This window comes from Aedes aegypti, chromosome 1 (assembly GCF_002204515.2).
Source record: "Aedes aegypti strain LVP_AGWG chromosome 1, AaegL5.0 Primary Assembly, whole genome shotgun sequence".
NCBI classification, from domain to species: domain Eukaryota; kingdom Metazoa; phylum Arthropoda; class Insecta; order Diptera; family Culicidae; genus Aedes; species Aedes aegypti.
The window spans coordinates 83,590,447-83,602,524 of record NC_035107.1 but is presented as its reverse complement, the minus strand read 5'-3'; positions in this window follow the sequence as shown (position 1 = coordinate 83,602,524).

Below are 12,078 nucleotides of genomic sequence, written 5' to 3'. Positions count from 1 at the left end.
GTGGTGGCAAAAGGGCGAAGTGAGAACAATCCAATCAAAATTGGGCCATCTCCAAAGGATGTGCTTGATGGCGATGTCTGGTGCGTTCTCTACAACTCCCACAGCAGCGCTCGAGGCCCTTTTCGACGTTGCGCCACTACACATATATCTTAAACAAGAAGCACTTTCTTGCTCTTACCGTTTATGGGTACTGGATCTACTGGAGAAAAATCCAGTGAATCGTAGATCTACACACACTTCGTTGTTTCCACTTTTGGTGAATTGGGACAAAATTGTCCTTGCTCCAAGTGATCTCACAATTGCTTGTAACTTTCCTTACAGGACATTTACCACCATTTACCGGGAAGAGTGGACGTCTGGCTATTTGGAAAGAAGTATATCAAACAATATAGTATGTTACACTGATGGCTCCCTTCTTGAAGGTAGAGCTGGTGCAGGAGTATATTCTCGTGAGCTAAGGCTGAATCAGTTTTACTCACTTGGTAGAAACTGCACCGTTTTTCAGGCGGAAATATTTGCTCTTATGTGTGGAGTGCAATCAGCACTTCAACAGCGCGTAATGGGTAAAGTCATATACTTCTGTTCAGATAGTCAGGCTGCTATAAAAGCTCTCGCTTCGGCCAACTCAAGGTCGAAGCTTGTTATCGCATGTCGAACTCAAATTGAGGAACTGAATTCAGTCAACTCTGTAAACCTTGTATGGGTACCTGGCCATTCTTCCATCGCTGGAAATGAATTGGCTGATGAGCTAGCTCGCGATGGAGCATCGCATGACTTCATTGGCCCTGAGCCGGCTATTCCAATTTCGAAGTGCTGGGTGAAGCTTCAGATAAACTCTTGGGCGGCAACTCAGCACAAGCAATATTGGAATAGTTTGGAGTCGTGTCGTCAAACAAAATTGTATATTACTGAGCCATCTCCAAAGGTGGCGAAGTATTTAACAAATCTGTCAAAGCAGAATTGCAGTCTCTTGGTCAGAGCGTTGACAGGCCACTGCCGACTCAACTATCACATGGCAAATATTCAGCGTGCTGACTCATTTGTGTGTGATAGTTGTGACTCCGATTATGGAACTTCGTATCACCTGATATGTAACTGTCCAGTTTTTGCGCAAATGCGATTCCAATTACTTGGTAAACACTTATTAAGTGAAACTGAATACAGAAGCCTGAATCTTCAGGACATCCTGTTATTCTTAACCCGCTGTGGTAATGAGCTATAGGCTCTCTTTACGCTCACGCGTTTTGCAGTGCCCTTTTTAGGGCGCTGTTCGAACCCATTGTGGTATGGAGCTACATGCTCTCATTTCGCTTATGCGATCTTCCCTCTTCAAGGGACCCACTCCTATTTCCTCCCATCTTTCCCTTCCCTTTCCTCTCCCATCGGGTAGATGATGAAATAGGCTCAAATATGGCGATGGCACAAATCTCCCAACTGGTGGGGAACGTGCCTTTGGAGCCGGCCTTCTGATAAAAAAAAAATAATTCTTGTATGATCCAGAGATTTCAAGCAGAATTTCCAGAAAACATAAACCATTGAAAATTTTCTGACTTAATTGGTAATATATTTAGGAAATATTTCTAATAGTAAATGAAAAATCGCATTTAGTATTCTACCTCGCGAATATTTCTGAAAGACTTTTGATGAACTTCGCGAAAATATTTGTGTAAAAAGTTTTCCAAGTAATTCACAGAGAAATATCTAGTAGAATTTTCAGATTTAGATTCCAGTATAACATTTGACAGAATCGATGATATTTTGGAGGAATTGTGATGGAAAACTTTTAACTTTTGAAAGACTTAGTTAAATTTGTATTGTTGATTCCGGGAACATATTCCGGAAGCAATTTGTGAATAAAAAGTAGACACCAGTGTTGTGAAAAACTCAATTTCTCACAACTCACGCTTGAGATTTTTCATGCGTGAGTTGTCAATCACGCAACTCACCAGTCAAAAAATCATGGATGAGTTGGCTCCCCTTTTTGACTCATTGTCTCATATTTCCACAGTTACCTCACACACGGCAATAATTTCTTGTTAGTCTTGTAAAATTATCGTAATCCTTTCTAACGTAAACAACAATATTCGGGTTTCACGAGTTTTGGCCGGGTTTTGCGACTGAATCATTTTTTACGGTTTGAGTTGATTGAGTTGATTTCGCATCAAAATCTCAAGCGTGAGATTTACGAAAGAGATCTCTAATGATTTTGCTCTCTCGGGAGAGCGTATTGATTGACATTTAAGTGCGAGTCTATCAACACTGGTAGACACTATGAAAATATGAACAAATCTGATATTATATGACTAATTTTCAAGAGATTTGTAGCAAAAGATCTGAAACCACCCTTCAACAGTTCGTGAGAATTTTTTTATACTAAACAAAACTTTGCAGACTTATTGTTGAAATATATCAAATATTTTGGAATATTTCAAATATTTTTTGAAATTTTTCATGAATAAACATAATTTAAACAAGAAACAAGTACCGTTTTGATTCATATTACGAACAGCTTCAAATTCCAGACACTCTACTTTGTATGAGAAACATTTCACATGAAATATTTCAATTTTTGCCGTTCAAAAGTTCTCAATTTCAAGGCTCGTATTAGTAAGCTTTTCCATAAATATCTTTGAAAATTTATAATGCCCAACTACCATTACGTCCTCACTGGGACAGAGCCTGCTTCTCAGCTTAGTGTTATTTTGAGCACTTCCACAGTTATTAACTGAGAGCTTTCTTTGCCAAAGTTGCCATATTTGAATTCGTATTTCGTGTCGCAGGTACGATGATACTCTATGTCTAGGGAAGTTAAGGAAATTTTCATAACGAAATGACCCTTGACCGACCGGGAATCGAACCTAGATACCTTCACTATAACTTTGCTTTGTGGTCGCGGACTCTATCCACACGGCTAAGGAAGGATCTCCTACACATTTTTAGGGCGAGATCGTAAATTGAGCGAGAATTGTAGTATGTGAACTACGGGTGCCTTTCTTAAGTGTTTTTCTCCATCCAATGGATCCCTATCTACTTCCTTACATCCATTTTTCTTACGTTTTTTCTTCCTCACATGGTGATGAGATGCGCTTCATACATGCCTTTTAGAATCTAACACAAATTCATCAAAAATCCAAAAAAATTCAAAGATTTACTAGAAAACATTTTTTACATCATGACCAAAATGATAGAGAAATCAGGAATCCATCGAGTCATACATCAAGTTTAAGTAGCCAGTTCAAAAACTAAGTATGTTTAGCAATGCAACAAGTATCGATTCTAGGTCAGCATTTTTAATAATAACATATTTCACTCATTCAGCCAGAGTAGAATCCGAATAGGAAATATTTCAAAATAATAACACCACTCAATGAAAGCAGTTCCAACGACACAGCAATATCATCTCATTACGCATGTGTTCAAAAACAAACAATCAAACGCGAACGAAAATTGACTTCCAAATCGGAAACGTAAAGTTAACAATCACCACTCTCTTTCGGAAGCATCTCATCAACAAAGAAATGAAAAATGATTACGATCTGACTCACGCACACGCCACATGTTTGCATAATGAAAAGCATACAACAAAACGCACGAAGCTGTTTCGAAAATCGAGCGATCCCAAAATTCAATGCCAAACACTGACTCGAACAAACGTGCACGATCATAACCCAAATGACCGCCGTAACGATCGTGATCATAAAGTACCATCGGCACCGGAAGCCATCCACATTAGCAAAATTCCCATCGGATCACGACAATGGCGCCAATAGCTATAAAACCTCTCGCAGTAGTAGGTCAGTTCCCAATGCTAACAAAACGACGAAACTGACATCTGTTTACAACAATGGCGATGGGGAGCCATCAAAAACCATATCGCACCATCAGCGGGAACGCCATCAGTCGATTTCGGTTTGTAAACAAACTCGGCATTGGGAAACTTCGAAACACGAAATTGAAACATATTCTTGTAATGGGTGTTTTTCCGGAAATTCTAGTCATCTCCCAGATGGGGCCAGACGAGTTGAGTGAGACGGAAGCGTGATCCACATGTGCCATTCAATTACCATCGGGAAACAAATCGATCATGTTTAAGACCACCATGATCGCTACCGACAGGCGTTTGCAACAAGCAAGCGGTTCGCGGATTTGAACACAAATCATCTTTAAATGAAGGATTCGGAGTTTTTTTCCGAGTTGGGTCATCACATGTGGGTTGTACTACTTTTCCCCGAATGTCATTTATCCGAACGGCAGTTCTACGAATTTCCATTCACTCTTCAGAGCATTTTTCCTGGTTTTACAACAGCTAGTCCATATTAGTATAGCATACAACGTGGCTGGGCTGAAAATTTTGTTTGAAGACCAAAAGCTTGTTTTTAAGACAAAATTTTGGTTTTACGTTAATAAGTGAATACAGATATTTTATAAATTTATCATTTTGGTCATGATTTTTGAAAGATAAATTTTTATCTAGTATGAAATTCTACCAGACTAATGAAATCATGAAAAATCATTGATTTGTGTGAAAAAAACTGTGAAAACACGAGGCAACGAGTCAAACAGATGAGCCAACTCATCCATGATTTTTTGACTGCTGAGTTGCGTGTTTGACAACTCACGCATGAAAAGTATCTGGCGGGAGTTATGAGACATTGACATTTTTACTTGTGTGTTCAACATTTCGGGGAAATGGGCTATTCGGTAAAATTACATTCGGAGAACTGGCGTTTGGAAAAACAATATTTGTTATGTGATGTACCTATGTAATTCAACATTATGCCATATAGATACCACCTAGTATGAGTCGATGAATGGAAAACATGAATGCGTTATAATAACAACAGGACCGATTCAGTCAAAGACATAGAATTTTCAGAATCAAACGAGTTGCACGACATTGATAAACTGTGGGAACATTAGCTATTGTACCTACCAATCGGCTTCATACGGTATAATCTGATCAACAAAAGTTCCGTTTTCGTCGAACCGACTGCCGCCCGAACGAATCAAAACACATTTTAACAGAAAACACATTTATACGAATCAAAAAGAAGAGAAGAAGAAGACACGTAATCAAAACTATATATTGAACCGTTTATTGCATTTTTCGAAGAAATTTTTACATTATAGCAACGCATATAGCGGAAGGAAAATCTCATAACGAATGTAAATATCAAATCGTTTTTATCGCATTTTAATCTGCCAAAAGCGAGGAACCACAAAGTTCCATCTCACTTCTTAAAACGCATTAAGTTTTCCGCATCCGCTTCGCGCTTAAACCATTTATTATCCCCCTCAACGATGTTTTGACGTTTAGACTCTTTTATCTCTCGTGGAATGAGTTCCAGAATTTGTTGTCATATCGATACAATATTGTTAGCTAAGATAGATGGAAATGGAGCCAAAAATACATGTGTAGATGTGAAAGCCCCCTCGGTTGGGGGGGCTAGTAGACCTGTAAGTAACGAAGAATGTTTGGGGAAGAAGAAGCGGAATATTAAGGAGTCAACGTTCGAATCATTTCAGTCGAATCGAATTCCTGGTCTTGCCTGTTTTGAACATTATTCTACGTTTGAAGTCATGCATTTTTAAGCTTCGATTATGAAAAATGCTCTTTTTATTAGGCTATTATTGCAAATATATACTATCGGAAAGAAAAACAAAACTGGTAAATAAACGCATATTTATACAACCTTATAGCAAAACTGATTGTTTTACTTGGAAAGAAATTTGAGGACCTTTGACCTTTGTGAAATTAATGAAAAAGGTAATCTTCTATCCACATAAATAAAAATGGAGTGGTGTTTGTATGTCACGAAATGAATTGAAAACGGATCAACGGATTGACGTAAATTTTTCACTATTGCACTTGACAAGGGATGCGACGTATTCGAGCGGGGAAAAAGTTCGGAAGTCTCTGGAATAATCGAGAAATCAGGAAGCGATCTCTCATGAAATTCTTCTAGAGCTTTCTCTGACAATTGGGGATTTTTTTTATTTCCGTACGGGTTTGGGCCGAAAAGTCTCAGATTTTCATGAAACCTTTTCTACAGGCAGGGCTCATCAATGTATGAATAAAAAAAATTGAGAAAAATTCAGGGTCGCCTAATTTCCCGTAAAACTCAGTTGGATTTTTTTTGTTTTCCCCTGACACTACTTACTTTGAAAAATCATAACGCAAGAGCGAAGCATCATAGAAACAAAGTTTTTTTTTGTAAAAATGGAAGCAAATTTTCTCAGGAATAAGGCAAAAATATTAACTGGAAAAGGTTTTCCACAACATTTTCCACCGTTGAGAAAATTCGTAAAGAAAAGCCGGAAAAACTATGCTCCAACTCGTGGAAAATTTTCAAAAAAATATTTTTGAGAATATAATTTCATAAGCTTTAATCGCTGAAATTTTTGAAATGTACTCTTTTTTCGTTTTTGAGTTATGGCCTATTTTGTAAAAAATTTGCAAACGTGCCATTTTGAGCCTTTTCTTTGAAAAAACATAACTTCAGAAAGAAGCATCGTAGAAACAAAGTTTTTTTTCATTACCCGCCACTTTCCCCCACACCAAAAAGCTTACGTGTAGCTTCCTGGTAGAGGACGCAACTACCTCAGCTCACTCTGTGCAGCACGTGAACAAAAAAAAACTAATGAAAAAACAAGCAAATCATGAGCTGAGATTGAAATTAACGTTAAACTAAATTTTTATTAATTTAAATAGAATTGCATGGCGTGATGTCCCAGTGGAACAAATGTTCCTTTTAAGGGATCCACTTATGATATAATTACTAATTAACTTTAAACAAAAAAAAGAAAGATATTTAAGAAAAAGAGAATTTAATTAATCTATGATTGGTTTCTGGTAGTTGACATATTGCTCAAAATACGAATATTATTTTTTATCCAAGAATGTCGTGAAGATTTAGTTTTAAGTATTGCTTTAGCTGTTGTTTGAAACTATTGCGATCGCTTATTTGTTTCAAGTAATCTGGTAATTAATTGTACAGCTTAGGACCAATGATTGGAATTCTTTTTTGACCAAACATTGTAAGTGCTCTATTTTGATGCAAATTATGTGTACGTCTTGTACGATAGCCATGGGATATTGGAGGTAGTTGAATATTATGATGAAAATGATTATTGTGCAGAGTGTCATGAACAAATATTAGAGTCTGCATTTTACAGAGACTGTGAATTGGAAGGATATTGTGAGAGACATCAGAGTAAAGTTGAAGAGAGGGAAATAAAAACGGTGTGCTAAATATCGTTTTCAAACATCTATTCTGAAGAGTTTGGAGCTTTTTTAAAGAAGATTTCGAGGCAATGAATGAATGCTTTATGAAAATGAAAGCAAATTTTCTCATAAATAAAAAAAATTAACTGGAAACAGTTTTCCACAAAATTTTCCACCGTTGAGAAAATTCGTGAAGAAAAGCCGGAAAAACTGTGTTCCAATTAGTGGAAAACTTTCAAAAATATATTTTTGTGAAGGTAATATCATAAGCTTTAATCGCTGAAATTTTTGAAATGTACTTTTTTTCGTTTTTGAGTTATGGCCAATTTTTTTGGCCATTAGCCTTTTCTTTGAAAACCCATATTTCAATCGAAGCATCGGAAAACCAAAGATTTTTAATAAAAGCATCTGAAAAAAAGATATGGGATTGGTTTTAATGAAGTATAAGTCGGAATGGATGATATTTTCCATGGAAAATTACACCGCTAAGAAAAACTGAAAAAAAACTGTTTCTGCCTCAATTTTTCATTACACTAAAAAGGGATTCTTTCTTTTCTATGGAACAAATAAGATTATTATTATTTTTTTTAATTCTATTTATTCAATTATTCAGTACTAGTGGTCCCGGCAAACTTCGTCTTGCCATCAAGTAGGCTGTTGAAATATGTCATGGAACCTCCCATACAATACGACAGTTCCGTTCACGCTCGTTTTTCCGACTTTCCCGGTAAATATCCTGGGATTTTTATATACACAAACACGTCCGAACACTTGACGAACAAAACGGAATTATAATCATTCAAATCCGTTCACCCGTTTGGATGCCATTTCGTGACATACAAACACCATTCCATTTTTATTTATATAGATATAACTTACATTTTCATCTTAATACTATCTATTTTGTCAACCGGGAAGATTGTCTTTGGTTGCTAACACCAGAAGATTTTCGTTTCTTTGTATTATTAGGAACAAAGCATGCTGTATTTTCTTGGTTTACATGTGCATCTGAGAATTCACTAGCAAAAAATGCTCCATTCGTCTTTTGGTATAAATGAATGATATTTTTTGTTCCAGGAATTGGAACAAGGTTAGAAAACCTTTCCTGAAGAAATTTTTCAGGATGATCAAAATCTGAAGTGGCCGTTTTTTTAAATCGACTTTAAAGTTTTGAATCTTTTTTTTTCAGTGTAAAAAATGTTTTTATTTTTTCAAATTTTTTTGAAACGTCAGGAAATTTCACGACAGTCCCCCATACAACACTTTTTTGTAGGTCTTGCCGTTTTTGAGTTATACGGGTTTATAAAAAAAGGTAAAAAAACTTTGACCCTTTCCAAATACTAGTCAAGATCGATTTTGAAAAAACAAAATATGCAAAGTAACTTAGTTTCACATACTTTTGACATCCAGAAAGTTTCATTGAATTCTGAAGGGGTGCTGCCAATCGCGTGTCGAGTTGGCGTGAAATCCGTCTGAATTCATCCGTTCTATTTAGAACAGAACCTTGGGTGAGTGGCCTAGTAGTGCGGAACCATACATTTAGGAACACTTACAGTTAGTTGGTTCCGATGACACCAATCAACAAATATATCCAATATAGACTGTAGTCAGGAGCAATCATCGATGGAGTGTATGCCGGCGTACAATTTCAAATCGTCAGCATAGGCAAGTCCACAGCCGGATCCCAGAAGAACCATAACATCGTTGAAGAATAGAAGGAAAAGCAGCGGACCCAGGTCGCTTCCTTGAGGAACTCCGGATGAACTCATGAAGCACGAAGTAGTATTTGAATCGAGCTTTACGCGAAGCGATCTTTCTCTCAGGTAGGAGGAAAACCATGATGATAACCGACTCGACGCACCAAGCTTGGCGAGCTTTGCCAGTAGGATATCGTGGTTGATGGAGTCGAATGGCGCTTTGAGGTCAGTGTAAATAACGTCGATTTGGGCTCCGTTCTCCAACTGTTCAAAACAGGTCGTGGTGAAGTCTAGCAAGTTCGTGGTTACCGAATGCCCCGGCATAAAACCATGTTGATCGGCAGAAATGTAGCATTTGGCCTGCTCTAGGATAACGTGACTGATGATCATTTCAAACAATTTTGATGCGGCAGAGAGATTAGTAATTCCTCGATAATTCTTAGCATTACGTTTATCGCCCTTTTGGTGAACTGGAACCATGAACGACTGCTTCCAAATCCTAGGAAAACGTGCATCGTCAAACGATTGGTTGAATATTTTGCACAGTGGTTCAGTTAACGCATCTGTACAACGACAAAACACGGCAGTAGGGATTCCGTCAGGGCCCGGCGAGAAAGAGCATTTAAACTTTTTGGCAGCTTCCGTAATCATATTCGGTGTTATGCGGAATGTATCCAAATCCAACAGGTTGCTTGGTACGTCCGTAATTGCAGCATCCACCTCGGAAGGCGTGAAGATGAGGATTCATTGATCGGTACCAGCTACCAAGGAGCAGTCCGCGCAATCCAGACAAGAGCTGTCACACCAATCAGCCACTAAGACTGTGAGAGCTGGGGATTTTTTTTAATTACCGTACGGGATTGGGCCGAAGGGTCTCAGATTTTCATGAAACTTTTTCCACAGGCAGGGCTCATGGATATCTGAATAAAAAAAATTGAGAAAAATTCAGGGTCGCCTATTTTTCCGGAAAACTCAGGTGGAAATTTTTTGTTTTCCCTTGACACTACTTACTTTGAAAAATCATAACTCAAGAACGAACCATCGTAGAAACAAAGTTTTCATATGAAAATTTAAGCAAATTTTCTCAGAAATCAAAAAAAAATATGAACTGGAAAAAGTTTTCCACAAAATTTTCCACCGTTAGGGAAATTCATAAAGAAAAGCTGGAAAATCTATGCCCGAACTCGCGGAAAATTTTTATTAAAATATTTTTGAGAAGGAAACTTTATAAACTTTAATTCTAGTAACTTTTAGGATGTACTTTTTTTTTGTTCCTGAGTTATGGTAAATTTTGTGAAAAATTACCATATTAGCCTTTTCTTTGAAAACCCATATTTCAATCGAAGCATCAGAAAAACAAGTTTTTTTTTTATCAAAGCAATTGCAAATTTTCTAAAAGATCCGAAAGAAACGATATGGGATTGGTTTTAATGAAGTATAAGTCGGATTGGATTATATTTTTCATGAAACATTACACCGTTAAGCAAAGCTGAAAAAACTGTTTCTGTTCCATTCCAAGGGATTCTTTCTTTTCTATGGAACAAATAAGATTATTTTTATATTTTTCTTTAATTTTATTTATTCAATTATTCAGTACATAACTTACATTTTATCTTAAAACTATCTATTTTTTCAACCGGGAAGATTGCCTTTGGTTGCTACCATCAGAAGATTTTCATTTCTTTGTAGTATTAAGAACAAAGCATGCATCTGAGAATTCACTCGCAAAAATGCTTCGCTCGTCTTTTGGAATAAATGAATGATATTTTTTTGTTCCAGGAATTGGAACAAGGTTAGAAAATCTCTCCTGAAGTAATTTTTCAGCCTCTGAATAGTCATTTTCAGTTGCATAGATGAATTCCCAATCTTTTTTAAATTGGTCTTTCACCTTTTGCGATACAGCCAAGTCAAAAAATTGTTTGGCGTTATTAATTTCCGCTGACTTTCTAATACTAGCATCTCTAGCCATTCGCTTAATATTGCCACCGATACCATCACATGGACCTTTTCCATAAGAGGTTGGGAAAAAGTGCCATTCTGCTCTAATTTTAAAATCATTTTCATGGTTGCATACATTTTTGAAATTTGATTTATTTTTGTACTGCTCTCCGCAACCATCAGAAAGATAAATCATTTTTTCAAGCTCAGGAAATTTATTTTTCAATCTTGAAATTAGTTTTGTTTGAAAAGCATAAACTGATTTCGTGTTATGCTTTTTTATGTCAGCAATTAAAACAAAATTTAAGACTTTGATCGAAGATTTGTCTTTGTAATAAATTACAAATGGATGTATTGTTACTTGAGGTCGTACAAAGTAATGGCTTTGAATGGAATCTTGTATCACGCACGAATAATTTTCCGCGAAATCCATCTGGCACATTATTTCTTTGTTTTCAACTAGTGATTCCTTTTTAGCTCTTATAAATCTATTTTGTTTATCTACTTTGAGTTGATGCACAAGAAACTTCTCTGTGAAATTTTTCAAGTTTTCTATAAAATCATTTACATTTTCCTCTTTGTTGATAATTTCACAACGAGGAGAACTAATCCAAAAACAATACTCAACTTCTTCAACGTTGTTTTCATCTAAGCGATTGGCAACAAAATCTAATGCATTTAATTTACAATCCACCTCAAGGACCTCAAGTAACAATCATCTGTACTATCTGGACATATCATTTGACTAGTCAAAAAGGTGTTAAGTTTTTTTTCTGTATTATGAACTTCAAAGCAATTAGTTTTTTTCAATGCATCAGCCATGAATTTCATATTCTCATGTATCATGCAAACACAAACATTCATGGCCGATGAATCCTTTGTATAAACACATTGTTTTGGTTTAAGTTTCCAGAACGATGTGAATGAGACAGATTCCTGTTCACTCTTACAGGTTTCCAAATATTGTTTATATAAAGTATCCAAAGGGTCAAGCAAAAGGCGTTTTTGAAAATTTTGGCGCACTCCATTGGGTAACTTAATAGATATGGTATCTTTCAAGCCAGGAAATGGCCGCTGATATCATCCCTTAGGTAAAAATTTGAAACTATGTCTTGGACATCTGATCCATGCGAGGGTCGTCCTACTTTTGAAAGTAGTTGAATCCCTAAATTGTATTTTTTGATTCAGTTATAACGTGTTGAGACACGTCAAAATGAG